A 25,650-nucleotide genomic window follows, 5' to 3' on the forward strand; every position below is an offset into this window, starting at 1 on the left:
AATGGAAAGAGATGTTGGCGCCCGCAGGCAAATGATTTATAAGGATCAAAAAAGAAATTTGGAAAAAATTATAGTCTTGGAATACACAATGCAGATTGCACATTGTATTCTCAAAAAAAACAAAAGAAGGACAATTAAATCATGATAAAATTATGTTTTTTTAGTGGCTAGTGGCTTATATTCTTCAAAAATTGTGTCCACAAAAATAAACTAGAGCTATATTTTGAAAAAAAAATGGAAAGGGGGTATTGGCGCCCGCAGGCAAATGATTTATAAGGATCAAAAAAGAAATTTGGAAAAAATTATAATCTTAGAATACACTATGAAGACTTCAATATGTATTCTTTAGAAAAATAAAAGAAGAAGAATTAAATCATGATAAAATTATGTTTTTTTAGTGGCTAGTGGCTTATATAGTTTTGAAATTTGTGTCCACAAAAATAAACTAGAGCTATATTTTGAAAATAAAAATGGAAAGGGGGTGTTGGCGCCCGCAGGCAAATGATTTATAAGGATCAAAAAAGAAATTTGGAAAAAATTATAATCTTAGAATACACTATGAAGACTGCAATATGTATTGTCAAGAAAAATAGAAGTTGGATAAAATTATCTTTTTTTAGTGGCTAGTGGCTTATAGAGTTTAACATTTGTGTCCACAAAAATAAACTGGAGCTATATTTTGAAAATAAAAATGGAAAGGGGGTATTGGCGCACGCAGGCAAATGATTTTTAAGCATCAAAAAAGAAATTTGGAAAAAATTATAATCTTAGAATACACTATGTAGACTGCAATATGTATTCTCAAGAAAAATAAAAGAAGGATAATTAAATGATGATAAAATTATGTTTTTTAGTGGCAAGTGGCTAATGAAGTTTAAAATTGTGTCCACAAAAATAATCTGGAGCTAAATTTAAAAATAAAAATTGAAAGGGGGTATTGGCGCCCGCAGGCAAATGATTTTTAAGGATCAAAAAAGAAATTTGGAAAAAATTATATTCTTAGAATACACTATGTAGACTGGAATATGTATTCTCAAGAAAAATAAATGAAGGATAATTAAATGATGATAAAATTATGTTTTTTAGTGGCAAGTGGCTAATGAAGTTTAAAATTGGGTCCACAAAAATAAACTGGAGCTAAATTTAAAAATAAAAATTGAAAGGGGGTATTGGCGCTCACAGGCGAATGATTTTTAAGGATCAAAAAAGAAATTTGGATAAGTTAAAATCTTACTATACGCAATGAAGACTGCACTATGTATTCTTAAGAAAAATAAAATAAGGATAATTAAATTATGATAAAATTATATTTTTTTTGTGGCAAGTGGCTTACATAGTTTGAAATTTGTGTCCACAAAAATAAACTAGAGCTATATTTTGAAAATAAAAATGGAAAGGGGGTGTTGGCACCCGCAGGCAAATGATTTTTAAGGATCTAAAAAAGAAATTTATAAAAAATTATAGGATTAGAATACACAATGTAGACGGCAATATGTATTGTCAAGATAAATAAAAGATGGATAAAATTATGATTTTTTAGTGGCTAGTGGCTTATAGAATTTGAAATTTGTGTCCACAAAAATAAACTAGATCTATATTTTGAAAATAAAAATGGAAAGAGATGTTGGCGCCCGCAGGCAAATGATTTATAAGGATCAAAAAAGAAATTTGGAAAAAATTATAGTCTTGGAATACACAATGCAGATTGCACATTGTATTCTCAAAAAAAACAAAAGAAGGACAATTAAATCATGATAAAATTATGTTTTTTTAGTGGCTAGTGGCTTATATTCTTCAAAAATTGTGTCCACAAAAATAAACTAGAGCTATATTTTGAAAAAAAAATGGAAAGGGGGTATTGGCTCCCGCAGGCAAATGATTTATAAGGATCAAAAAAGAAATTTGGAAAAAATTATAATCATAGAATACGCAATGAAGACTGCAATATGTATTCTCAAGAAAAATAAAATAAGGATAATTAAATGATGATAAAATTATGTTTTTTAGGATCGAGTGGCTTATATAGTTTAACATTTGTGTCCACAAAATTAAACTAGAGCTATATTTTGAAAATAAAAATGGAAAGGGGGTATTGGCGCCTGCAGGCAAATGATTTATAAGGATCAAAAAAGAAATTTGGAAAAAATAATAATCTTAGAATACACTATGTAGACTGCAATATGTATTCTCAAGAAAAATAAAAGATGGATAATTAAATTATGATAAAATTATGTTTTTTAGTGGCAAGTGGCTAATGAAGTTTTAAAATTGTGTCCACTAAAATAAACTAGTGCTATATTTTGGAATAAAATTGGAAAGTGGGTGTTGGAGCCCGCAGGCAAATTACTTTTAAGGATCTAAAAAGAAATTTGAAAAAATTATAGTCTTTAAATACACATTGAAGACTAAACTTTGTATTTTCAAGAAAAATAAAATAAATAAAAAATAAAGGATAATTAAATCATGATAAAATTATATTTTTTAGTGGCAAGTAGCTACAAAAGTTTAAAATTGTGTCCACAAAAATAAACTGGAGCTAAATTTAAAAATAAAAATTGAAAGGGGGTATTGGCGCCCGCAGGCAAATGATTTATAATGATCAAAAAAGAAATTTGGAAAAAATAATAATCTTAGAATACACTATGTAGACTGCAATATGTATTCTCAAGAAAAATAAAAGATGGATAATTAAATTATGATAAAATTATGTTTTTTAGTGGCAAGTGGCTAATGAAGTTTTAAAATTGTGTCCACTAAAATAAACTAGTGCTATATTTTGGAATAAAATTGGAAAGTGGGTGTTGGAGCCCGCAGGCAAATGATTTTTAAGCATCAAAAAAGAAATTTGGAAAAAATATATGTTTTTAGAATACACTATAAATACTGCAATATGTATCCTCAAGATAAACAAAAGAAGGATAATTTAATCATGATAATATTATGTTATTTAGTGGCACGTGGCTAATAAAATTTTAAAAATTATGTCCACAAAAATGAACTATAACTATATTTTGAAAATAAAAATGGAAAGGGGGTATGGGCGCCCGCAGGCAAATGACTTTTAAGGATCTAAAAAGAAATTTGAAAAAATTATGTTTTTAGAATACACTATGAAGACTGCAATATGTAATCTCAAGAAAAATAAATGAAGGATAATTTAATCATGATAAAATTAAATTTTTTAGGATTGAGTGGTTATATAGTTTAACATTTGTGTCCACAAAAATAAACTATAGCTATATTTTGAAAATAAAAATAGAAAGGGGGTGTTGGCGCCCGCAGTCAAATGATTTTTAAGGATCAAAAAAATAAATTTATAAAAAATTATAGTATTAGAATACACAATGTAGACTGCAATATGTATTCTCAAGAAAAATAAAAGAAGGATAATTAAATCATGATAAAATTATATTTTTAGTGGCGAGTGGCTTTTAGAGTTTGAAATATGTGTCCACAATAATAAACTAGAGCTATTTTTTGAAAATAAAAATGGAAAGGAGGTATTGGCGCCCGCAGGAAAATGATTTATAAGTAACAAAAAAGAAATTTGGGAAAAATTTATAATCTTAGAATACACTATGAAGACTGCAATATGTATTCTCAAGAAAAATAAAATAAGGATAATTAAATGATGATAAAATTATGTTTTTTAGGATCGAGTGGCTTATATAGTTTAACATTTGTGTCCACAAAAATAAACTAGAGCTATATTTTGAAAATAAAAATAGAAAGGGGGTGTTGGCGCCCGCAGTCAAATGATTTTTAAGGATCAAAAAAATAAATTTATAAAAAATTATAGTATTAGAATACACTATGAAGACTGCAATATGTATTCTCAAGAAAAATAAAAGAAGGATAATTAAATCATGATAAAATTATGTTTTTTTAGTCGCAAGTGGCTTATATAGTTTTGAAATTTGTGTCCACAAAAATAAACTAGAGCTATATTTTGAAAACAAAAATCGAAAGGGGTGTTGGCGCCCGTAGGCAAACGATTTTTAAGCATAAAAAAAGAAATTTGAAAATAATTATAGTCTCAGAATACACAATGAAGACTGCACTATGTAAATTCAAAAAAAAACAAAAGAAGGATAATTAAATCATGATAAAATTAAATTGTTTAGGATCGAGTGTTTAGATAGTTTTGAAATTTGTGTCCTCAAAAATAAACTAGAGCTATATTTTGAAAACAAAAATAGAAAGGGTGTGTTGGCGCCCGCAGGCAAATGATTTATAAGGATCAAAAAAGAAATTTGGAAAAAATTATAATCTTAGAATACACTATGTAGACTGCAATATGTATTTTCAAGAAAAATAAAAGAAGGATAATTAAATGATGATAAAATTATGTTTTTTAGTGGCAAGTGGCTAATGAAGTTTAAAATTGTGTCCACAAAAATAAACTCGAGTTATATTTTGAAAATAAAAATGGAAAGTGGATATTGGAGCCCGCAGGCAAATGATTTTTAAGGATCAAAAAAGAAATTTGGAAAAAATTATGTTTTTAGAATACACTATGAAGACTGCAATATGTATTCTCAAGAAAAATAAAAGAAGTATAATTAAATCATGATAAAATTATGTTTTTTTAGTGGCAAGTGGCTAATGAAGTTTAAAATTGGGTCCACAAAAATAAACTGGAGCTAAATTTAAAAATAAAAATTGAAAGGGGGTATTGGCGCCCACAGGCAAATGATTTTTAAGGATCAAAAAAGAAATTTGGATAAATTAAAATCTTATTATACGCAATGAAGACTGCACTATGTATTCTTAAGAAAAATAAAAGAAGGATAATTAAATCATGATAAAATTATGTTTTTTTAGTGGCAAGTGGCTTATATAGTTTTGAAATTTGTGTCCTCAAAAATAAACTAGAGCTATATTTTGAAAACAAAAATAGAAAGGGGGTGTTGGCGCCCGCAGGCAAATGATTTATAAGGATCAAAAAAGAAATTTGGAAAAAATTATAATCTTAGAATACACTATGTAGACTGCAATATGTATTCTCAAGAAAAATAAAAGAAGGATAATTAAATCATGATAAAATTATGTTTTTTAGTGGCAAGTGGCTAATGAAGTTTTAAAATTGTGTCCACTAAACTAAACTAGTGCTATATTTTGGAATAAAATTGGAAAGTGGGTGTTGGCGCCCGCAGGCAATTTATTTTAAAGGATCAAAAAAGAAATTCGAAAAAATATAATCTTGGAATACACAATAAAGTCTGCACTATGTTCTCAAGAAAAACAAAAGAAGGATAATTAAATGATGATAAAATTATGTTTTTTAGGGGCAAGTGGCTAATAAAATTTAAAAACTTTGTCCACAAAAATAAACTTGAGCTATATTTTGAAAATAAAAATGGAAAGGTGGTATGGGCGCCCGCAGGCAAACGATTTTTAAGGATCAAAAAAAGAAATTTAGAAAAAATTATAGTATTAGAATACACAATGAAGACTGCAATATGTATCCTCAAGAAAAATATAAGAAGGATAATTAAATCATGATAAAATTATGTTTTTAGTGGCGAGTGGCTTATAGAGTTTGAAATTTGTGTCCACAAAAATACACTAGATCTATATTTTGAAAATAAAAATGGAAAGTGGGTATTGGCACCCGCAGGCAAATGATTTATAAGGATCAAATAAAGAAATTTATAAAAAATTATACTATTAGAATACACAATGTAGACTGCAATATGTATTCACAAGAAAAATAAAAGAAGGATAATTAAATCATGATAAAATTATGTTTTTAGTTGTACATGTTCAAAAATATTAGAACATCGTGACCACAAAAATAAAAAAAGGGAAATTTTGGAATAAAAATGGAACGAGGGTATGGCGCACGAAGGCAAATGATTTTTAAGGATCAAAAAAAGAAATTTGGAAAAATTTATAGTTTTAGAATATACTATGAAGACTGATTTTTGTATTCTCAAGAAAAATAAATAAAGGATAATTATTAAATCATGATAAGATTATGTTTTTTAGTTGTACATGGTTAAAAATATTAGAACATCGTGACCACAAAAATAAACAAGTGCTTTATTTTGAAAATAAAATTGTAAAGAGGGTATTGGCGCCCGCAGGCAAATGATTTTTAAGGATCAATAAAAGAAATTTAGAAAAAATTATAGTCTTGGAATACACAATGAAGACTTCACTATATATTCTTATGAAAACTGAATGATAATAAGATCATGATAACATTATGTTTTTTAGTTGCACATGGTTAAAAAGTTTGAAATTTGTGAACACAAAAATAAACTAGATTTTTTATTGTTTATTGAACTAATTATGATCAGAGGACGCATTATTTATTGTGAATGACATTAGTTCTTATGAAACACTGGTATAACACTAATACTCGTATGGCTTTAAAACTGTGATCCAAATTATGACAATTTCAATCAGGTATATATATTTTTTTAAGTATTTAGTATTCATTATAAAAGCTAAAAAAAAAGTATGTTTAATACACTAATATATAAGTATAATATTATATTTATTATAAATGTATTATTAATATTTTCCTTGTTGATTTTTAAATATTTTTCATTGTTATGTTGACAATTTCGAATACCTTGTTAGTTAGTAAGAAAAGATCTATGCAAAGGTCACGACCAGTGATGATAGTCATCTATCATCACTTGAGCTACACTTACCATTGTGTATAGGTACCTAACCTAAACAAACCTCCAAATGACTTAATTAACCATCTGCATGTCCGCGGGGAAGGCAGTGCCGTAGCCAGGGTTAGGATTTGAGGAGGGAATAAGTGTATACAGTACTATACACCCAATACCCCTCGGGAAGGCTGACTACGACACTGGGTTTAATAAGTATCAATCTAAATGATCGTAGAAAAATAAATGCTATTTGGGTAACGCGTGACAAACAAATGGTTAACTAGGACACTTTGAATAAAAAGATCCTTAGTTGATTTCCGATATATGTGTTTGATTATCAAGTTGTTCTTTTGATTGTTAACCTCTTAGAAATAGCTCTTATTATTAAGATGTTGAGCCTCTTGAAATATTTTTCTCCCTACTAGATTTTTAGGACTTCGGAGCAACTACTTCTTAGATAATATATTTCCTATGGATAGAGCCATACCCATTTTTTTTTTATGTATATAACTTTAAGCAAATATTTATATGACAACGAGTGTCTGGCCGCGATGAATATGCATAAATGAGTATACGTGAGGGGAACTGTTGTTAACACATCCATAACACACTCTATCAAGTCATAATCAAAAATTGTCATCTAAACTCGCAAGTATGATTGGATGTAAATTGTACAAGTAATAACTAATAATTATTAAAGATTTATGAGTTTGTATTGTCTACGACTTACAAAAGTCCTGTTGAAGAGAATGAGAGTGCGACATCCTCATTAAAGCAAAACAACTTTTGTAATATTACTACGATAATGGTGTAATATCTAAATTATTTCCCCTTCCAACACACTAAAATTATAGTTATCATGCTTTTCTGGGCCCAAAAACGTTGGGTGGTACTATAATGGTAATTTAATTTTTATTTTTATATGGTACCTAATAAAAACGACCCTAGACACCAGAAATTGAATTATTACGATTTTGAATATTTTGTTAAATGAAACGATCTAAAAAATTGTTTACACAATCTTTTCTACAGTAAAATATTATTATTTATTATTTCAACATAACACTTTGCAGTGTGATTGGTAATCTTTACATCACAGTGTCTGTACATTTTTTGTGACAAAGATCAAGTGTCCAGAAGAAAATTTAATCATCTAAAATATCTCAAATTACATACTTATTGTTAATTATTATTATTAAAAAGTTATAGTATGAAGTATAGTATCTCATATAGACTTAAACAATGTACAATTGGTTTCTTATTATTTTTATTATTACATAATATTCATTTTTTTTTTTTTTAACAAATCCTTCGGCAATTATATATCCATATTGCGTGTGTTTGTTTAGAAACACGTGAGTATGTGGGGTAAGGATTCGTCACTAAGAACCCAGGTGGTCACCCATCCAGGAGCTAGTGACGCCAGGCGATGTTTGACCACGGCAAACCACCGCGCCACACCATACCCCAAAATACAGTATACAACTAGTGTGCATTGCATATTCCAGGCCAGAGGCAATTTTTTTGTAACTGCATAACCTGATTTTACTGTTTGGTTTTAAACACATGTAAATAAGATGTGGATTCGTCACTAAGAACCCAGGTGGTTGCCCATCCGGGAGCTAGCGACGACAGTCGATGTGTTGTCCTTTAGGTCCAAAATTTAAATTTTTAACATACCAATACCATTTCTATTATATGAGATAATTAGTACTTGTACGTCTATTTTTCATCAAGTTAAAGAATTTTTTTTTTTTTATAGCTAATAATAACAACAACACGTATGTTACTTAAAATATTGAATACCTAGGTAATAAATACATACGTGAACAACAAATTTTTTTTTAAGTTCTAAAATCTTAAATTTAAAAACTCCATTAGACTAGTCGAAAAAGTATACGATAAACACTAGTATAGATTCCAACACTCAACTAAAATAATACTTTAAAAATGATTGTATTTCTCAGAAAAATTAGGTATCACCAGATCTTATTTCTTCTTTCCAGCATTAGAGATTTGGATTAATTTTAAAAAAACTAGTAATATAAGTTGCTTTCAATTTCATAATGAAATTCTTTGAACTCTTAATCACCTTCAAAAGTTGTTTTTCTTTTATCTGGACAAATTAGGTACTATTACAAATTTTTATTTTAAAATATTTTATGTTTTCTAGAGCAAAGACTTTTTATGCATTTTATATATTTTTTCTTTTTGTAAGCTTTATTGTATGCTTATTTCTAGGTTAGTAGTAGTACACAGCATATTTAAAAACTTATGTGATTAAATTCTAAATGTTTTAAGGGCATCTTTTGATAGTTTATCGAAAATCAAGCACTTAGTTAAATATTTTTATGGATCAAAATATAATTATATTAATTTCGATAGAAAAATGAAATTTTTACTCGCTTTTTAATTTTTTTTTTTTTTTTAATATATACAATATATCATGTGTCTCAAATAACAGGGTACACTTTATTGCTCATTAACCAGTAAATGTCTTTCAATTCTGTTTGTTAGGCATCAAACTTGACAAATCAATCATAAAATCCTATATGACTTAAAATTCTTATAAGTCATGTATTTCTTCATTATTTTTAAATAGAAATAACTATTTTAAATATCATTTTTGGATATCATGAAATTCTCATACAAGGAAGGGCTCATCTGATCATACCAATCTAGTATGTCGGAATACAAAAAAAAATATTTAATTTTCAATAATTTACAAAATAAATAATGACATTGTACACTGTAAAAAAACCAAATATACTGGAGACCAAACCAAAAAACTAAGAAGTATAAATAAAATATAAATAATCACACAGAAATGTTTTGATTCAAATAAAATAAAAATATATTATAACTATATTATAGTCCAAATGATGACTAATAATAAATAAAGATCAAATAAATATATTAATATAATATCAAATTTAGGTAATTAAAATTATAGTCAAAGCGTTGAATAATAATAAATAAAATATAATCCAAAGAAGATTAACAAATTTTTTTTAAAACAATTATACACAGAGTTGTTTAGATTCTAATAAAATTAAAGTTATAGTCCAAACGACGACTAATAATAAATAAATATAATCCAAAGAAGATTAATACAATTTTTATAATAGAATTTAACACAGAAATGTTTAGATTCAAATAAAATAAAAATATATTATAGCTATATTATAGTCCAAATGATGACTAGGTAATAATAAATAAAATATAATCCAAAGATTAACACATTTTTTATAAACGAATTAAACACAAAGATGTTTAGATTCAAATAAAATTAAAGTTATAGTCCAAACGACGACTAATAATAAATAAAAATAATCTAAAGAAGATTAATTATACATTTTTTATAAAAGAATTAAACACAGAGATGTTTAGATTCAAATAAAATAAAAATATATTTTAACTATATTATAGTCCAAATGATGACTAATAAATAAATAAAATATAATCCAAAGAACATTAAAATATTTTTTATAAATGAATTAAACACAGAGATGTTTAGATTCAATTAACATAAAAATATATTATAACTATGTTATAGTCCAAATTATGACTAATAATAAATAAAGACCAAATAAATATATTAATATAATATCAAATAAAATTAAAATTATAGTCAAAGCGTTGAATAATAATAAATAAAATAATATAATCCAAAGAAGATAAATAAATTTTTTATAAAAGAATTAAACACCTAGTCGTTAAGATTCAAATAAAATTAAGATTATAGTCCAAACGATGACTAATAATAAATAAAACATAATCCATAGCAGATTATCGGGAATATAATTCATAGCTGACTTTTAACAAATAATTCTGATTTAAATACAAAAGAAAAAAATAAATGTCCAGAAATAACAACAACGATCAAATAACTGAAACAAACAACAAAGTTTACCTAACATAAGTGTTCATAATCATGGACAAAATGAATTTTTCAATAATATCAAACAAATGTTTCTTTTTCAAAAATAATATCGAACTATAAGATTTCACTTTTGATATATCACATATAAATTGTAAAGAAAACAGAGTATCAGACGGGCTATAATACAATAACATAAATACAAACGATAATAACATTGGAATCGACAAATCACGTACGAATGTACGACATAAATCCATCAAATTTCAAAGATCAATACAATTTTGCAATTACAACAAAAGCAATTAATGAACCCAACGAAAATATAAATAAAAACATATTAAGGAAATCACAACAATTTGTCATAATAAATAACATATTATATTATCCAACGATGCACACCATATTATACTGATTATAGCATTTTTTTTTTCCTAATGCATGATTTTGAAACTTATTTTCCAACAGATATTATACTAATACCGGAAAAAGCATGCTTCACAGCATATAAAAATTATTAAAGGAACTAAACGAAATTAGGAATGTAATTCCACAAATAGTAAAAAAAAATGGCACAAATTAAACGAAAAAATTATTTATACAAAAGTCACGGAATAGTATGCTTTAATCCAGGTGACCAAGAATTAATAAAATTTCCATTTTCACAAATAAGCAAAACGCCTAAATTAGTATAAAAATACAGAGGCCAATTTAAAGTAATCTAAAATCAATAAATAAATATCAGAATTAAATTATAAAGTAAAATTAATCTTCGATAAAAAAACTAACTGAAGACATCATTCATGTTAGAAGAATAAAATCATATTATTACAAGTTAACCATACAAAAAAAATACAAATTTAACATAATAACCAATTAAAATGTCATAATTTACAGATTTCTACAAGACTATAGGTACCTAAAAATAATACTAAAAATCTAATTACAAATCAATGTTCAAAAATAATAAAATTAAAATTAAAATTTTTAATTTATAAAAATAAATAAATGTAAGCTACAATAAATTAAATGGATTAACCATTCAAATTCCAGATCATAATCATGAAATCCTTATACAAGAAATGGCTATAAAGTAAGGGTATAATTAAAGGGTAAAAGTGATAAAGTGTACCTACCCTGTTTTGTGGTACACACGGTATATATATATAAACATATGATAAATGCGTAAAATATTTAATTAAGTAATTTTTATAGTGTAATAAAAGAATGCAGTTTTTTTTAAGGAATATTTAACTGCATAATATATTTGATGAATTTTTAGTAAGTACCTACATAAAAGTCCTAGCTCTACAGTTATTACTTTATTAGTTATAACTTTTACTTCCAATCATGCCTACTTTCAAGTTTATTTTTTTAATCACAATCATAGTACAATCTAGTAAAGTAATATTAAACAAAAGTATTAAAATATTTTATTTTGAAATTGAAGTCCTAAGATGAATATTTTAAGAATGAGAATTTATAATATTTAAATTTTTTTACTTATCAACCCACAACTCTAATACTTTTTTTTATTAAGCATTACAATACTTTTCATAATAAGACTATTAACTATAATAGGTACCTATGTTTAATGAAATTGTAAATTTGTATAAAAAAATAAAATTTGTTATTTTAAAGATAATATTCATTTGATTGATGTGATATTTTAACAAAATATGTAATGACAAAGTCATACTTTTTACAAGACTTATAATAATGTAAACAATCAACAATCAAGAGCTTTTTTGACTTGATAACACCTAAGAGGATGTCAGTGCATTTCTTTTTTTTTTCTCTGACCCACGCACAAATATTACGTTCACTATGATCATAATAATTTCTAAAATTAGAGTGAAATGGCCTCTTTTAAAATTTTAAGATACTTATTATTAATACCTAGAGCATCTTATAGGCTATATTTGAAGCGAGTTATGAATACTTTAAAATACTCATAACTCAGTTAATAATTAAAGTATAATAAGCCTATGATATGCCCTAGATAAAAATCTAACCATTCATTTTTCTCTAATTTTAGAAATTATTAAGATTATTGTGAACAAAATATTTGATATATTGCGCATGAGTCGGAGAAAAAAAATTCCACTGACATCCTCTTAATCGGCCTAACCAACCTTCTCTTTTTATTCTATCCCATAAGTCGAAGGTTGTAAACCTTACCTAACCTGGTAGTATCACTCAAAGGGTCGAGTGACCTTTGCAATTTAAGATCCTTTCCTACATATTCAGAATTGTTAACATAACTATTCTACCTAACTATCCCCCTTCCCCCACCTAACCTAATCCTCTCTCTCTCTGCCACTACCCCTCTTTCTTCCTATCACTATCACGCCCTCCCCTTCACCTATCTCACTGTCGCTCACAACCTCTCACAATTCTCTCTCGCTTTTTGTTCTGTTCCCCCACCTAACCTTATCATCTCCCTTTGACACTACCTCTCTCTCACCCTATCACTTTCACACCATCCCCCTCACCTATCTCTCTCACACTCACTCATCTGATATTCCCCCTCTAATCGTTTTTCTCACACTTGCACCCTCTCTTTCACTTTATCTCCTTATCCTTCATCCTATCTACCTCTCTCACTCTCTCTCACACTATCCTTCTCACGCCCCCTCTCTTTAAAAGTCAGTATAGTACCTACCTTACCTAACCTAACCTAATCTAACCTTACCTCACACTATCTATCTCTCTACGCTACTTCTCACTATCTCTCTCTCTCTCTTTCCCATCTCTTAATCCTTCCCTGCCCCCACTCACACACTCCAAATCCCTATAGTACCTACAGGTCATCGTACCTGATAATTGGTAAAAATATTTAAACATCATTGAGGAAATTATTAAAAAAAGAAATTTTTTAAATATTATACCTGACCAATTTCCTAATTTTTATCACGATTTTATTGATAACTTGAATAGTGTTACACCAGTGGTTACAAAACAAATAATTTAAAAATTGCAAGTAATCTATCCCCTGATCAATTAATAAATTAATATAATAAAAATAAACCTACTGAAAAATAGAAAATCACTTACCTAATATCTGAATCTAGTATAAAACTTCATCTTTGAAACATTGTTAATACATTTCACACAGGCTTCACAACGAATATGATATTTAGTTGGCAAATCTTCACTGACGAATACCATCTCTGAAATTTCAATAAAATATTCAACAATATTTTCTGACCTAGGTATTCATTTTAGATTCTGAACGAAGTAATGAATGTATTGATTTTACAATGATGTGTGTTTTTTTTTTTTGTGTGTGTCTGTACAGCATAACTAGTCTAAATAATGCTTCAACTTCAAACGTTGGAGGTGGTTTCCGATATAAAAGTGAATGTTAGGGTAATCTATATACAGTTTAATTTTAGAGTTATTTATAGACCACTGAAATTTTAGATTTTTCTGAAAATTTTTTTTTGAAGTGTCGATAAAATTTTTTTGGCCCTATAAAAAAACTTGAAAACTGAATACATAGTTTCTAATAAGTTATTCTTATAGTGATTAAAAAATATAAGAATAAATAAGCAAAATTTTTTTTTATAAACGTTTATAGTTCAAATTTTTACGAAATCTGTCGAAAACACGAAAATTTGCAAGCAATTTTGAAGTTGAAAAATCAACAAATGATTGTGTTTATAACTAAGGATTAAAAATACAACACTAAGTTTTCCATACGTTTTCCCTCAAATAGCTATAGAGAAATCTCGAAGCATCATTATAGTAAAAATTTTAAGTGCGTTTGAATTTTAAATTTTTACGAAATGGCGTAACGATAACGATTTATCCTCAAACGATTTTAAATATTTGTTATCATTCAAAAAGTATAAGTCGTAGATACTTGAAAATTTTACCAGTTACTTAGATTGGCATTTTCTTTACACGATTTAATTTTCAAAATATTTTGACTTTTTTTGAGATATTTATATAAGTAGATAACTGAAATTTTCAATTTTACTGAAAATTTTTTTTTGAAGTGTTGATAAAATTTTTTTGGCCCTATCAAAATACTTGAAATTTTAATATAAAGTTTCTCATAGGGTATTCCTATAGTGATTAAAAAATTATAAGAATACCTAAGCACAATTTTTTTTTATTAGCATTTGAAGTTCAAATATTGACAAAAATTCTTCAAAACCATGAATATATATTTTTTTTTTAAAAAAACGTAAAAATCACAAAATTCGCAAGTTGTTTTAAGCTAAAAATTCATTAACATTTTCTGTTTAAATACAAGATTCCTTACAAATTTGTCATTCTTTATCACAAAAAAATGTGTTATTATATTAAGATGCGTTATTATATGAAAAATGTTTTGAGCGTTTGAGTTTTAAATTTTTATGAAATCGCGTAATGATAACGATTTATCCTCAAACCAGGTATACGAGTATGTATATCTATGATAATACAAGGTATTATGAATTATGATAACTACATGCAATGTTTTTGGAAAAATTGATTAACCATGCTTTATGCGAAATGCGTCTTAATTGAAAAATAAAATATTTGTTTCAAAATAGAATATATATGACAATATTTAAATATAATATAGCCTAGTTTGACAAATCATCTCCGTTCAGAATCGTTTTTCGTATACAATGATACCTATCATTGCATTCAAATTTAACCTACCCTTGTCAGAGGTCCACCCCACCCCCTAACCTGTACAGCAGAGTGACATCCACTAACCCACTTTTTTAATCTTTACAGATAAAATATAGCTAAACAATCCATTTAATGTTATTATGTGTTTTGATTATTTTATTCAAGAACTTATTAATTTTATATGGCTATAAAAACATTATACCTATTGTATGGCTACTACGCTACTAAAACTCTAGTACCTATTCATTTTTATTTTAATAATTTTTATACACACTTTAATTATTATTGCGTATTTTAGTTTGTTTATTTATTTTATTTCAAGAATTCATGAATATTATTATTATTATTCTATAATAATTTTTGAAAGATTGAGTTTTATAAAATGAATGAAAATTCGATTGCAATAAATTAGAGTTTGTTTATTTACCTTACTTTACGTAACTTCATAATAAATAGTGACTGTACAATTTTGAAGAAAATAATAACTCCCGTGTGTATGTATTAGGTAGATACACTATTTTAACAGTTATTTATTATATGTATGATAACTAAGTTATAATATATTTTTCGTAACCGCTTAGTTCACCACACAGTGATCAATTCTTTTAGCCTTTAGGTCATAGGGCTTTATAGGTGTACCTACAATGTAATAACTTAATAAGTACCTATGATATTAGATAGGTATAAGATAAAGAATAAAGGTTATAAATAACTATAAATATTTATAACATGCATAATTTATCGAAATAAAATATATTTAATTTTAAATTCCTTACTTCTAACGTTGGATTTGGAACAAATTACCATTTACGAATTAAAAATTGATCCCTATGAGTTTTGGATACTGGAGTTATTAATTAAAACGGATATAACAATTAACTAACTAAACAAAAATTAAAAAATGTCGATTACAAACACATACCTAGGTTATAATTATTATACGTCTGGCAACCTGAAAAACGACGCAGCGCGTTTATATTATTCGATCTCGCGTATTTCTTAATTTCGCGCTTAGAAATAAAATATGCGTCAACAATACTTGGAACTTGGGAATATATTTTTCGTGATGTTAAATATTTATTTAAAGCCTAACATTAGATTCAAGCCTCAAAAGAATATGAAAATAAACTTACCTCAAACATCGACTCTTTTTCGGGGTTTTGGTGAAATCCGAGACGTGTATGGGTACACTCCGAAATCGACGTAAGAACGCATCAGATACTTAATTGAAGTCTGAAAATATTATTAATTATGAAATTAAAATTATACGGAATACAGAATATTTTTAGTTAATGTTTGATCTAGTGATCATTGAAATTATAATTTTAGAATCTTTAATCGACTGCCACTTCTGATTCTGAAAAGACAATTGCCACAGATTATATTATGTTACGCTAATAGGATAAAACCAAAGATATTATGTAATATTTCAATAAAACTTATTTTACCAAGGAGGTTCACGTTTATCAATAATGTTCATTTAAATAATTAAATGTGATACAACAATAACAAAAAAATATTTGTAATTTTAAATTTAAATTATATTTTATTTGATTATTGATTACGATCATGCTTCTTTTATGCATTACAGGTATTATATATCTAAAATAATCCAATTAATGTTTAATTTTTATCTTCCCTACCTAGTTATAATGTGTTAATTTATTTTTTTTGAATATTTTATTCAAGATCTTGTTGTTTCTTCTCTAGTTCACTAACCACAACAAGCTATCTACTAAACCTCAGATACCTACCGGTTCGTTTTTATTTTAATAACGTAAAGATTAATTATAATTACTTTTATTAATGTTTATTTATGTTACTTCGATAATTTTTTTTAAATATTATTCCAATTTATTATTTATTAATTTTTGATTTATTGTGTTTTTTTTAGAAAATTAATAATAAATGCAATTTTAATAAATTATTGAATTAGGTACCTACGTAAAATATAAAATAACCTATTCATGAAAAACCCTAGACATAACTAATTTTTTAAGAAAAACAAAATTGTTCAATCTTATATAAAAAAAAAAAATGTTTTATCCTAATTAAATAACTTACCATTGTATTAGTACCTACATATTATATTTGATCATTATTGCAAATAAGTAAAACTAATGGCCTTTGTTGTCGATGTGAATATGCTCATTAAAAAAATATATATGTATATATATAAAATTGTTTACCTATATATCTGTAAAAATTTAATTTAATTTTAAATGGTTTAATTTTTAAGCAATATGAATTAAAAATATAATGTATAAATAGGTAATAATATATTAATCTATGTCAGTTGTTGGCTTATTGTATATATTTTGTATAATATTATTATATACCCAAATAAATACCGAATGCAATTCATTATATTAATCATTTTATGATAATTTCTAATGTACAAAACCTTATCAACCATAAATTTTAATTTAAGTGTGTTATTGTTCTATGAAAATATTAACAACTATTAAAAATGCAGAATTTAATATTACAAATAATATAATATTGGATGGTTAAATACTTCACCTTCAGTGATAAATACATGAATATGAGAACAGTAAGTAGGTACTTAGCAGCTACACAGTTGCAATTTTTTACAAGCTATATTATTATAATATTGATTAGACGATTTACCATTGAAAACCATTCATGACACATTCAAATAAATCAAATGAAAGTTCTCAAAATTTCATTGAGCTAGTAGGTGCCCATGGAAACTTAGTGTGATTAAATAACTGACTCTAATAATAAATAATAATTTTATGTTGATCTCAATGATCTTGGGTTTATGTTACAACACAGTTTGTATTCTGTTTACAGATTTAGATAATGAAGATTTTGATGATAGTATTAAAGACAAGGACTGGAAGGAGAATAAAAGCTCAGGAACATCATAAGAAAGGTCTAAAATCAGAATTTGATGACATTTTAACTAGAACAAGTTGTCATACTAAAGATTTTTGTAACAACTTTAATTAAAATACTATCGGTCAAATGGTGTTATAGAGAGATATTAAATTAATTAAAGTTAAAAAAGAATTCCCTGATAAATTGTTTTTACAACAATTTAAACAACTTTTGGCAAGCAAATTATCAAGAAATTATAGTTTTAAAGAAAAATAGAAATTCAAAAATAAAATTATCAAACATACATTACATATGAAATTTGCATTTATTGAAAAGCCTGGAATCTTACAAATAAAAAAGATTTAATTTAATTTTAAAACTTATTCCAGATACTTATTATCATTTTTATAAAAACTTGAAAATATCTGAAATTGATAATACTTATAACAAATACTAATAAAATAATAATAATAAAAAACTATGAAGATGGTGATTAATTTATATAATAAAATTAGACTTTATTTTAGATTTATTTTCAAAGCCATAGGTAGCATAATATTATTAAACATAAGGCCATGATAATTATAATGAGTAACTTTTTTTAGATTCTGAACGAAGTGATGAATGTATTGATTTTACAATGATGTGTGTTTTTTTTTTTTTTGTTTTTTTTTTTTTTTTGTGTCTGTGTACAGCATAACTAGTCGAAATAATGCTTCGATTTCAAACTTTGGGGGTGGTTTCCGATGTAAAATTGAAAATCTTTGGTGCATTATAGAGGTAAAAAGTAAACATTTTCCAACAGTTTTCAAAAAAATCGAGAAAAACAAAAAAAAAATGACAGAAAAACGGGAATTTTTACGCAAAATCAGTTTTCGACCAAATCGATTTTTTTATATGGTTGTAATTCAAAAAATAACTACTTTAAATACTTGAAATTTTCACCAAATGTTTATGTTAGTGTTCTCTATATACAGTTTAATTTTCAAAAATTTGACTTTTTTTGAGTTATTTATAGACCACTGAAATTTACATTTTTTTTGAGAATTTTTTTTTGAAGTGTCGGTAAAAAAATGTTGGACGACCAAAAAAACTTGAAAATTTAATACAAGGTTCCTTATGAGTTTTTCTTATTGTAGCTAAAAAAAATTAAAAATGGTAAGTCACAATTTTTTTTAATAAGCTTTTATAGTTAAAAATTTTACGAAATCTGTCGAAAACGCGAAAATTTGCAAGTAATTTTGAAGTTGAAAAATCATAAAATTTTTTGCGTTTATAACTAAGGATTAAAAATACAACACTAAGTTCTCCATAAGTTTTCCTTCAAGTAGCTATAGAGAAAACTCGAAGTATCATTATAGGAAAAATTTTAAGTGCGTTTGAATTTTAAATTTTTACGAAATAGCGTAACGATAACGATTTATCCTGAAACGATTTTAAATATTTGTTATTATTCAAAAAGTATAAGTCCTAGATACTTGAAAATTTTACCAGTTATTTAGATTGGCATTTTCTTTACATGATTTAATTTTCAAAATATTTTGACTTTTTTCGAGATATTTATAGACAACTGAAATTTTCTATTTTTTGGATATTTTTTTTTGAAGTGTCGATAAAATTTTTTTGGCCCAATCAAAATACTTGAAAATTTAATACAAAGTTTCTCATAAGTTATTCTTATAGTGATTAAAAATTTATAAGCATACATAGGCGCAATTTTTTATTAGCATTTGAAGTTCAAATATTGACAAAAATTTATCAAAACCATGAATATTTGCAAATTATTTTGAAGTTGAAAATCATAAAAAATTTTGTGTTCATAACTAAGGATTAGAAATACAACACTAAGTTTTCAATAAGTTTTTCTTCAAGTAGCTATAGAGAAAACTCGAAGCGTCATTATAGGAAAAATGTTTTGAGTGTTTGAGTTTTAAATTTTTATGAAATCAGGTATATGTATATCTATTATAATATAAGGTATTATAAATTATGATAACTACATGCAATGTTTTTGGAAAAATTGATTAGTCATGCCTTATGCAAAATACGTCTTAATTGATAAATAAAATATTTGTTTCAAAATAGAATATATGACAATATTTAAATATAATATATCCTAGACTGACAAATCATCTCCGTTCAGAATCGTTTTTCGTATACAATGATACATATCATTGAATTCAAATCTAACCTACCCTAGTCAGAGGTCTACCCCCACCCCCTAATGTACAGCAGAGCGATACCCACTTTCCCGCTTTTTTTACATTGTATTTCAAACAAGTATTACCTATATTATTAAAATAATAATAAATTATTCAAATTCGTACATAATGTTATAGTCTTGTACTCTTATTGTTAAAAAGCATTTGATAATTTAATAGTCATTATCAGTTTAGAATATATATTTTTATTAATTTGTCATATTATTTGTTACTTTGATACATAAAAATAAGCTTATTGACTTAAAGACAAGTGGTATTTTGTTTTTTATTTAGTGTTTTATAGTAAATTATTTTTAAAGATATTGATTGCATACCTACAACTATTAAATGATTAATTTTCATCCTTATATATATTACATGTACAATTATAAATTATAACACAACAATTTTAATTAAATTTCAAAAAAACTAACAATTAATAATATTTTATTATTCATTAATAATTCAATGTTCAATACTGCCATAATTGGATATATGACACAAAAATAAACATAGCTTAAATTCAATACTGCCATATTTTGGTATGTCTGAAAATCAATTTCTGTATGCAATACAGCCACATATCAAAATATGACAGTCTTGAATTTACTTAGAAAATTGTAAAAGGCCATAATAAGTCTGACTTTTTGGGTTCAAGGGAATATTTTATTATATTAATTAATTAATTTATATTATATTATATTTATTTATTTATATTATATTTTATTTTAATATTTTATTATATTTGAAAAACTCACAATATAATGTATGTTTAAAGTGCCTATTGTAGTTTTTAGTTTCAAATGCATAGGTGAAGAACTCTTTGCAAACATCACCATTGTAAAAGTGTACGAACGTGTACCTCAATTTTTTTATAATATTAAGCCGCAAAAGAATTGGTATTAAAACAAACTTACCTTAAATATCAATTATTTTGAGTCCGCGACGTGTATGTACTCCGACGCTGAAATGGAAACGCATCAGATACTGCTGAATTGAAGTGTAAAAATAATGTGATTTATGAAAAAAAAAGATTAAACGGAAAACAGGACGTTTTTCGTTCATGTCTACTTTGCTATCTAATTGAAATGTTAGAATCTTTAATAGACTGCGTCCTCCGCAACGACTTTGACAATCGCCATGGATTTTATTGTACTAAATCAATAAGAGAAATCCATAGATACCTAGGTATATATTATAATACTACTTTTGTATCAACGATGCCCTTGTATACAATCTGTTCATTGCAGGGCATCGGGCAATAATGAAATGAGATAACTATACCGAAATAATGCATAACTTTAAATTTAAATTATGTATAACAAAATAAAGTAGGTACCTTGGTATTAATTTAATTATTTTTTTAAATTTATTTATTCGATTATCGATTAAGAATATTTAAGATGGTGTTTAAATGTTAGAAGCACGTGCATATTTTTACTAAAATATATTTCTTTATGAACTATTAAATAAAATAATGTGATTACTGCTTCTTAAAGTTAAAATTAAGTTATACAGTGTACACATTAATTTTCCGTACCGACCATGTAGTCGGGCGACAGCTAGTTTGTAAAATTCCAAGTCAAAAGTTTTGTCAGAATACGAAACTAATAATTAATTACAAATTTGTTATTTATTATAATTAATTAATTATATACGGCAAAAGCCACCGATATGCCAATCATGTGCCACCACAATCTCTTTAAACACATCTTCGTAGCATAATAATATTGTTAATCATAAGCTCATGACAATTATAATAAGTAGGGCTAGGGTTTTAAAGCAAATACTTCTTTTTTAATATAGGTACGAGATAGAAATTTAATTTTTATATATATAAATTAGACTCACGCTATTATTATTCCAAATAAATCAATTTATTTTAGCTTTTTTTATTGTTTCTTTCAGTTATTTTAGATGTCGAATTTGTATATTATGTTTATAGTTATAACTTAAAAATTATAATATAGGTACCTACTATTGTTTTGAACATTTCCTATGTCGTACGTGTGTAAGACGGAGACAACACATGCGGGTTAGACGTCCTCTTAATAATAAAACTATAGGTATACTATAGGTAGGTATATATATATAGCCAATAGCCATATATAAGTAGGTACTCACTATGACACTACTCACCACTCGAATAATTATATTTATATTGTATTTTTCTATAAACACTTAATTAGTTTATTATTGTAATAATATTGTCCTTCTAGCAATACCCATCTAGTACCCACCCACCCACCCATATAATATAAGGTGTTGCTTCAGCAACACTTTGACCCAAGGTTACACGCCACTGGTCTATAGGAATAATTAACAACGCGAAGGAGTAAAGTACTTTTCTTTATTTTCTTGTTCCCACTCCACTACAAAAATGGTAGGTATTACATATATTATGCCGATCGCTCTAACCCTTTAACCGATTTCAACGAGTTATTATTTTTATCGTGTAAGTAGTTACATCTTTATATTGTTCGGTAGAAGTTTCATGATTTTTGGTATAATATTATATTTGATGACATTATGAAGACTGAGTGAGATAAGTATGAATTATGAATGCATAATAATAATATATTTGAAAACATAAAATAATAATAAATATTATATTGCAATACTAGGAAGATGGAACCCAAGACTGTTTTTTGAATTTTATGTTTAATAAGAAATTAATGGTGAATAATGTAAAAAGTTTCTGATTACGCCATCAACTGGTAACTGTACGTTCTCGACGAATGCTTGTAATAATCGAAAAACTTTATATGAAATATTAATTCGGGACTTCATAAAATACTTCACGTTTCTTGTATGAAAAATTTCCAAAGCGAATTAAAATGTATTGATTTTTTTACGGTTAACTTTAACATTCAACTAATGTTCTGACCTCATAACGTTTTGACTGATAAAAACTGTATCGCAATTGTATAAGTATTTACTCGTGTATCGTGCACTCTCGTGCATGCTTTGTTGTATATATTCTTATCCAGTACTATATTTCTATCTTGATGACAATTATTAATAATATAATTCAGAAATATGTCTAAAAAATCCATTGACTATGATACCACCACATTGACATTGAAACGGAAAAAAAACAACAAACAATTTTTTTTTTATGTCCTGAAAATTATGAATAACTTTTGCACTAAAATTTTTTTACTTAGTAAATGATACTAAAAATGTTAATAGATTTTAAAAAGTTTAATTGAAAAAACTGATTATTTAAAATCTATGATTATAATAAATATCTCATTTGTTTCTTCCATTTGTTATTCATATTAGATTCTGATGGAGCGAGGAATGTATTGGTTTTACAATGATGTTTATTTCTTTTTCTTTTTTATTCTGTAAACACTTTTTCTCCCTCTAAACTTGCTCAAAAGTATTAAGTATAGTATTTTTTCTGAAAGATAATCTTGAGCTGGTACTTTAGAAAGGTCATTTTTCGATTTTCGAAACGGTACTCGAAACAAAAGTGGTTAAAGGAGAAAAAACGTACGATCTCACGAATTTATAATATTAAATAATTACGAACGACGTTTTTTTTTTTTAAATTATAACAATATAATTAATATAGTATAACAATATAATTAATATAGTATAACTTGAATGATAAACCGTGTCCACTTAGAATCGTTTTTCGTATACAATGATATTACATCATTGAATTGAAATTTAATACCATCCATTACAGTAACCCACTTGTAATTTACTGTACTGCAGAGCGACATCCACTTACTTGCCCATTTTTTTTTGTTTTTTTTTTTTTTTATGCTAAGAAAAGATCAATAGATCATTTATTAATGATTTGTTAAATTTTTGTAAAAATCATGAGATGTTAAATCTAAAAACGAAATCTCAAACACAAATTTTGAATTTGAAAAAAACTCAAAGGCCTCAAAACTCCAAAAAAAGAAAAAAATGCGAAATAAAAACTTCATTTTTAATTCCAAAATTTACGAAACGTATATATTATAAAACGAGCATCATTTAGCTAGCTTTAGAAAACAAATTCAAAGTGCATCAAATCCCAGTCTTAAATGTGATCTGTTGACAGTGTTGTAAAAGTCTGCAGGTATATTATGACGAATCGATAATTAAGGATTATAAGAATTACATCTACAATCAAAAATTCACAAATTATATTAAATAATATATACATTACATTTTTAATTACATGAATGGTTATTTTATTTTATATTATTATATTATATCGAACAATATAATATAATATAATAGGTATCTATTATGATATATTTCATTGACTATCATTCGTTTCGTAATTGAATTGTATTTATTTTAACATAAATATATAACATCATATAAATCTTTAAATATTGAAAATTTCAATAAATATTTTATCTATTGATATTTATAAATTTTAAATCATAAATTTAATTTTGATACACTCTAGTCTTTACAATCATCTGTTAATTATTACTGAGTTGTGTTGCTTAATAATTTCTATGTAGTATACTAGTATGATGTATTTTTTTTTTTTTACTTACAGAAAACAATGAACACATTTGAATTTTAATACATCTATTTTTACAGTATCTACCTAAGCATTGAAATTTTTGAAAAATAAGATGCGTATAATATGATAATCGTGTTGGTATTATGTTTATATTTCATACAATTGTGTTTTGTAATCATTTTGTGTACACAAGTTATTATAACATAACCGAATGCACAGTGAACAAAATGTTTTTTCTAAATGTACCATATGCCACACATAATTGTTTTTTTTTTTTTTTTTTTTTTTAGTAGCTAACACTTTATAATATGTATAGGGTGAGATTTTTTGTTACACCAGAAATTTATAAAAGTAATATTTATTATTTTTAAATTTATGTGTTATGCCAACTATAATAAAATATAATACTATACATTTTATGATAGTTAATATGTTATAGTTGAATACTTATTTAATTTAACTTAATAAAGCGTTTAATATTTGTAATTTTATTATTTTTGTTTAGCTAATGTCTAAGTATCATAATAATTTTAATGTAAAAAATATATAATATAACATAAGAATAAAGAAATCCCTTAGATATACTCAAACAAATCTTATTTAAAGTACCTATACAAGTACGCGACAAGTGGTATACTATGTGTCATGTAATAGGTATACCAATACCACTTAGGGTAGGTAAACTATGCCTATGTTCGTAACATACAATATTGAATTTCAAACGTTGGTATTATTAAATTAAACTGAGCTACGAAGCTAAAAAATATATTTTATGCGATCTTGTGTCATAAATATTATGCACAACTATCATAAAATACAATAGAAATTAAAGTTATTTGTACTTTTCATGATTTGCACACTTTAAATAATTTTTCAGAAACGCTATAGAAGCTTTATACGCCATTTACACATACTAAGATTTTTCAAATTTCAAGACATTTATATTAATTGCATACCTATTGTTTGGTTCATTTATGATTTTTA

The 25,650-nt window shown here is 25.8% G+C and overlaps 1 long non-coding RNA gene across 1 annotated transcript in view; it reads right to left on the bottom strand.

Moving 5' to 3' along the window:
* Positions 1-21,187, bottom strand: part of LOC149055985 (uncharacterized) — a 37,427-nt gene extending 16,240 nt beyond the window's left edge. The window contains exons 1-3 of the long non-coding RNA XR_016191313.1: positions 21,104-21,187; positions 16,275-16,374; positions 13,567-13,682 (exon numbers count right to left, since the gene is read on the bottom strand). This is a non-coding gene — a long non-coding RNA (uncharacterized LOC149055985). The remainder of the gene's footprint in view (positions 1-13,566; positions 13,683-16,274; positions 16,375-21,103) is intronic.
* Positions 21,188-25,650: the final 4,463 nt, after the last annotated feature.

The sequence above is a fragment of the Diuraphis noxia genome, unplaced genomic scaffold (assembly GCF_037042655.1).
Source record: "Diuraphis noxia isolate RWA-SAM2 unplaced genomic scaffold, SU_Dnox_SAM2 contig0004, whole genome shotgun sequence".
Classification (NCBI taxonomy): Eukaryota; Metazoa; Arthropoda; class Insecta; order Hemiptera; family Aphididae; genus Diuraphis; species Diuraphis noxia.